This window comes from Micropterus dolomieu, linkage group LG06 (assembly GCF_021292245.1).
Source record: "Micropterus dolomieu isolate WLL.071019.BEF.003 ecotype Adirondacks linkage group LG06, ASM2129224v1, whole genome shotgun sequence".
In the NCBI taxonomy this organism is placed as follows: Eukaryota; Metazoa; Chordata; class Actinopteri; order Centrarchiformes; family Centrarchidae; genus Micropterus; species Micropterus dolomieu.
Window position 1 is genome coordinate 22,184,142 of NC_060155.1, and position 6,598 is coordinate 22,190,739.

The 6,598-nt window shown below is 39.6% G+C and overlaps 1 protein-coding gene across 2 annotated transcripts in view; it reads left to right on the forward strand.

Annotated features, from left to right (window-relative positions):
- Window positions 1–3,650: 3,650 nt before the first annotated feature.
- The window catches only part of LOC123972693 (transferrin receptor protein 1-like), a 19,034-nt gene continuing 16,086 nt past the window's right edge, over window positions 3,651–6,598 (forward strand). The window contains exon 1 of one of the 2 annotated variants that reach the window (XM_046052284.1): window positions 3,651–3,765. The gene's annotated coding sequence lies outside the window, so the exon portion shown is untranslated. The remainder of the gene's footprint in view (window positions 3,766–6,598) is intronic. The other variant, XM_046052285.1, reaches the window with a different exon arrangement.

The window sequence follows — 6,598 nt, forward strand, 5'->3', positions numbered from 1 at the left end:
TTGGATTTTTAAGTGACCAGTTTGTGTCAAGTGACCCTAACCCTCAAAATTGTAATTGTACTTATGTACTTGAGAAAATATACATTTGCTAAATACTTTCCACTAGTGTCCACAGTGACATTGTTGCAACTTTATGGTATAGAACAGTATAATTTTAATTAAAGTTTTACTGTTTTTCAAATGTTCAAGTACCTTACAATGGCCTACTCCTTCAGTACAATTAGTGTAAATATATGTGGTAAGAAAAAAAGCACCAATAATATGCACACCGGTATGTAAACCTTACTGAGAGTGTCAAAAAGCATGTGTATCCCTCACCCACAACTAACTGGTAGGGTAACAGGACCTCGCAATAATTTGGCACGACAAGGGAAGTGACTACGTTTGTTCGTCCCTCCAGACTCTAGTCAATCCCAATCTGATAGATAAAACTGCAACTGGGTGTTTTTGTTTTTGGACTTTTTATTTGGCAGGGCAACAGAGGTCAGGGTGCCAACTTCTTTGTTGATTGTAAATATAAAAGTGGCGCCTCCAGCAAGATATGCCCCAACTACGAGTACCATCAATCCAATCCAATCCAATCTAACTTTATTTCTAAGGCACATTTAAAACAACCAGGTTGACCAAAGTGCTGTACACTGACATGAAACAATAAATAGACAAAATACAACACCAAACAAATACAACATACAGCTCTCATGCCTGATTAAAAGCCAAGGAATGCAATGAATAAAAATGCAATTCATTCCACAATCTCGGGGCTGCAACTGAGAAAGCTCGATCCCCTCTGTTCTTGAGCTGTGTTTTAGGGACAACAAGAAGTGACTGGTTCGCAGACCTGAATGACCTTGAAGGACCATGCGGCTTCAACAGATCAGTGATATAGGCTGGAGCTAGGCCATGAAGGGCTTTAAAAACAAACAATAGAATCTTAAAATCAATCCTAAAAGTAACTGGGAGCCAGTGAAGGGAGGCAAGAAAAGGGGTAATGTGATCTCGCTTATGAGTTCCAGTAAGGAGATGAGCGGCAGCATTTTGAACCAGTTGTAGATGAGAGAGGGAGGCCTGGCTAACACCTACATACAAAGCATTACAATAATCAAGGCATGTTGTGATAAATGCAAGTATAACCTTCTCTAAATCTGTGAAGGATAAAAAGGTCTTTAGCTCAGTAAGAAGCCTAAGTTGAAAGAAACTTGATTTCACAAAAGAATTGATCTGCTTCTCCATTTTAAAATCACTATCCATTTTAATGCCTAGGTTTGTTACAACAGACTTAACATAAGGTTCCATGGTGCCCAGGTCTATTTGAGAGACATCAGAGGCGCCACTGGGTCTAAAAATCATGACCGCAGTTTTACTCGCGTTGAATTTTAAAAACTTTAAGGCCATCCAGGCTTTAATATCATTAAAACAATCAACCAGTCTTGTTAAAGAGCTACCATCTTTTCTTTTGATGGGCAGGTAGATTTGCGAATCATCTGCGTAAAAATGGAAGTTGATGTTGTGTCTTTTTGAGATAGATCCAAGGGGAAGCAAATAGATTGAGAAAAGAATTGGCCCCAGAATCGAACCCTGGGGAACTCCACATGTGAGGGACACAGAAGGTGAAATACAGCCACCAAAACTGACTCTTAAATCTCTGTCTAACAAATATGAACTAAACCATTCTAAGGCAGTGCCCTTAATCCCCACACCATGCTCGAGGCAAGAAATAAGTACGCTGTGGTCAACTGTGTCAAATGCTGCTGTAAGATCTAAAAGCATAAGAATCGCATAATCTCCAGAATCAGATGAGATTAAAAGATAATTAAAAACTCTTAAAAGTGCAGATTCAGTGCTATAAAATTTCTTAAAACCAGATTGAAACACCTCAAGAATCAAAAAGACAAAAACACAGTAAAGCCAGACGGCTTGTTTCCATGGTGGTCCTTTAATATTCAAGACTCTACAAAGATGAAAATGGTACTCCATAGGGCAGTATGTTGTCCAGTGCTATTCAACATTATGATAAATGATAAATTTGAACATGTTGAAAGAAATATTGGGAAGTCTTTATATGTATATGATGGGGCCCTAAGGATGAAATTTGAAATTTATTCAGAAGAAAATATGGGCAGCAATTGTGGAGGAGGAACAGTGGGAAAAAAACTGGGGTTTTGCGGTGTCAGTTTCAAAGACACAAGTGATGTTTTTCCAGGAGACATTAAGAAGTGTCCTTAAAATTATATGACCAAGCCCTCGAACAGGTCAAAGTTGTCTGACTTTTAGGAGTGTTGTTTGATGAAAAGTTGACCTAGAAACAACACACTGGTCGGGTCAAAGACAAATGCAACAACAACAGCCACTAAGAAGAACAAGAATAATGTTAACATACTAGGTTGATCTTCAGGAACACTATAGCTCTCGCCCTGCTGAATCCATCTTAGAAGAGGGTTGGGAACACAATAAAAGTAGGCTAATTGTTTCAGTTTTTGATGGGTGAGGAATGCTAAAGCAGAAAGCCTTGGCCTGTGCAGCATAAAATATTGTGCAACAGTCCCGTATTCAGATATTCGTATATGGTTATTTGTAAATCCATCTATTTACTTGAACATACAGTGAGTAATCAAAAAGAAATCCTAGCATGCATACTCAGGAAGGATAGAAGAAAGTTACATAGAGCAGCACTATATTGATAAGCGCATGGTGTTTACTGATGGCTCTCAAGACCTAGAGACTGGAGGGACAGGAGCCGCCAGCATGCAAAATGGGTATTAAGAAGAGAACCCCAGATCATCTGTCGTTATATTGAGCTTATAACCATTTTGATAGCATTGCAGTGGGTAGAAGAAAATAGTGAAGGCAAAGTAGTCAATGCATCACAGTGCTGGGCAATGCTCACCAGTATTAAATCTGTTAAGTCCTGCAGACTGGTTCTGGTATTTATTATCCATCATTCTCTGTTTAGAATGTATCATAAGGGATTGACTGTCTGCTTTGTTTGGGTTCCTGTCCATGTAGAGGTAGAGGGAAATGAAGACGCTGATATTCTGGGAAACTAGCCCTTAAATCAAACATGCACGTCCTGTTAAGTAAAGCTGAAGGTAAGACATTAATTAAAGAGCAAATGCCAAAGAAAAAATATAGCAAGAATAGTGGGAACTAAATGAAACTGAAATACATCTTTACAGTATACAGAAACATGTTGGTTTGGGAAGAAAGTTGGGCGGGAGCCGGAAGACAGAGACAGTCATTACCTGTCTAAGGATAGAACACACAGGGTTTAACCACTCACTTCGTGAAATAGATAAACACCCAACTGGACACTGTACAAAATGTAACAGTTTAGAGCCAATTCAACATGTGCTGGAGGAAAATAGCAGCAGTTGTAGGAAAAGCTAAGCTTAGGTTCACTGTAGAGAACCTCATTGGGGATAAAGACTGGAGAATATCTAAGCACCTCATTAAATTTCTGAAGAATACTGAATTAATGGAGAGGATATAGGTGTTGTTTTATTTTGTCTGTAGTTTTTAATTGGTTTTGTTTGTTCATGTACGTCAGTCTGCAAAGCCTTTGAGCCACACTCCAGTCCGGTAGGTGGCGGTAGTGCACCTAATCGCTGGTTTCCAACAAAGAAGAAGATGAAGCCGATAAAAGCGCTTGACAGCGTGGTTGAGCCAAGGGCACCGGTTGAAAGACGAGAGATAGCAAGGAAGCTGCACCGAGAGTTACTTTGCATCAAAGGCTGTCACCGAAGAAGTTTGCGGTGTGTTGAAGAGAAGGTGAGAGTTTTATCCACGACACACACAATAATTCAACCTGAGCTGGATAGGCGTTACAGCTTATTGTACTGAAATAACGATTACTGCCATTCAAAGACGCTCTGTGGACGGGCACGAGCCCTCGTTTTTCTTTAGAGAGTGTATTGGCCAAATGTATTGCATATGTAATCCTTTTAAAGTAACTTTTAAATGCAGATTACCTGTATGAATGAAACGCTAATGCTGCCGTGTCCTTAGCACGTACGACAAAGCCTACAGAAGCAGAAACTGTTACACCACCACCTGTCATTTTTTTTAAGACACGTGGAGGCTTCCAGTACTACAGATGGAAATCTTACATTCACAATGTTGGTTGTTGCATTGGCAACGTGACAACCAAGGGCGCCATAATGAAGAAAGCCGGTAGTCACGTTCAGCAAGTGAAGCCGTGAATGACCCTTCCTGCTGAGGGGGTAACCCTGTCATTAGGTAGACATTACACTAGCCTGTTTACTGACCTTGATCAATGCTGTATAGATATGCTTGTAATTACAACAATATCCATTGCTCTAACCTCCAGTCTAGAAGGTTTTAAAATGACCCATACTGCTTTTTCGCGTTTAACGTTACGCGAAGCTAAAAGACGATTTTATGAGCAAAATGCCTTTTTTAGGAACCAGATTTGGTTGAGTGAGTTGTACCTAATGCGGTGTAACATGACAAGCCGGTGAACTGTTGGCTGTCTTCCTTTTTTGTCCTTGAAGAGTAACTTATTATTGCCTGTTAGTGCATTTTAGGGTCACATAACATGGTGACAACTTATATAAAGCAGTGTTGGGAAGAGACCTGCTTTCAGTTTTAGTAGTATCTGTAGTAGCAGTATTAGTCACTTATAGTAATCGTTTACTGTCTCAAATGTTGCACAAAGCCAACCGCAAAGATTGAGTGTGTGCCTCTTTTTTTTTATATACAGTCTATGGTATGTGTCCAGGGAGACATGCACACCATGGTGCCACCTGGTGGGTCCCCTGTGTAAAGGTGTTACAAAGCACCAAAACCTTCATCATAGTTAAACTCTGCTTTAAGTTGACAATAAGTCATTGTCTCCTCTGCACAGAGTACAACTACATCCTGTGTTTTGCCGCTCATGTCTATTTCAAATGTGCTGCTGTTTTTAAGAATACGTGTGTGTGTGGGCCTAATAATAAATGGGATTTGCCAACCTCACTGTTCTACTTCATTTTCCCATGAGCAGCTTGGAGCTTTTCCCCAGTGTGACTCTCACATGATTTGCCACTGCACAATGACTCCTACGCACCCTTGACCCCTTCTCCTCCACTGCTCCCCTTATTGTGTATCCCTTTTTTATTCTCACCATCCCTTATGTGACCTTTTTGTGAAAGAGTTCGGTTGCCAGAGATCTGTAGACTAGAACAATTTCTCATTTAATGTGGGGGGGATGTAATGGTGAATGAAGAAATTTTAAAATAAAACTCCTAAATAAAGAGAATTATCAGTAAATCAAGTCTTAGGAAAAAATGTTATGCTTTTATACAAAATTTCATGCTGCTTTAAATATGTTCAGCTGTATTAATCAGTTAAAATCTTTAAAGTATTTGTGCATTTTATTTAAAAAGGCAGGCAAATTAAATATAGTTGCAGTTATAGTGTGTTTAATGTAGGCTTGGCTTGTCAGCTGCAGGTAGTTGTATTGCCTAGGGTATATATATATTCAAATCATGTAACTTATCTCATCCATTTGCTGTCTGTACAAAGCTGCATACGGTATTCTGCTCAAGGAAAATTTTGACTTTAAAAATGCTGCCTTTTGTCTATGTATTTTTCAAGTTAAGGTTTAACCACTAGTTAGACTGCCTTTCTGGATGTCTCTTACTGTACCAGGAAGAACAATACTTTATTTTATCATTAAAATCACTTCATGCATGTGGTGGTTTTTTTGCATGAGTTGAAGAGCTTTTTCACTTGTGTCTTTCCGTTGAATATACACAAACGCATACAAGATGTATTAAGAGCCATTTGCTGATGGCAGAGAGCTTGGACAAATAGGCTAAGTTATCATTGTTATGCCGATGTTTTTAAGGTTGCACTGCCTAGTATTAATTATGTAATGTTGAATGAAGTGATTACTTCACTGTCCACTAATGGTGGACTCAATTAGGTTAATTCAGTGAGTGACTGACTCAGTAATTGCACGAGAGAAGGGCATTTTTCTATTTCTTTGCTGCCCCCCCCAGTGACCGTAAACGGAGTACACAACAGTGCTGTTGTAATGTAAGAACAGAAGTCGTCTTGCCACAGCTTCAGTAACCTGTTTATGAAGCAATAGTTTACTACTCTTTTAAAACAGGATTTGTTCAGTTACCAATAACACTGAGGAAGCTAATTTTGCAACAAGCTTTAACCCTGGAAACCAGAGAGGAATTCGCCTTTCTCACACTGACAGTGATATTTAATCAGCCTGCAGTGCTGTGCAGTCCTTGAGGGTGAACTTGCGTTGTGCTTTTTTATTCAAAACAATTTCCAGGCTCTTGCATGCTCTTTGCAATGTTTTCTAAAAAAATAAAGCAGCCCTGATATGTGAGAATGGCAGGCTGTTCCACATTATTTTTGGTAATGTGCAGATGAACTCTGCCCAGTATAATCTCCAGTTAAAGCTTAAGGGACCATGCTGCCCTGCCCTTATTTAGCATGACTGTCTAAAAGGCCAAGCCTGCGAGTGTCATTCCCAGAAGGGCGTGACTCACTTTTGCTCCTAATATCTCTCTTGCACACATGTCTAAGAATTATTCAATGGAGATAGTCCTGGTTCAGAGACCGCTACAGGCTAATGGAC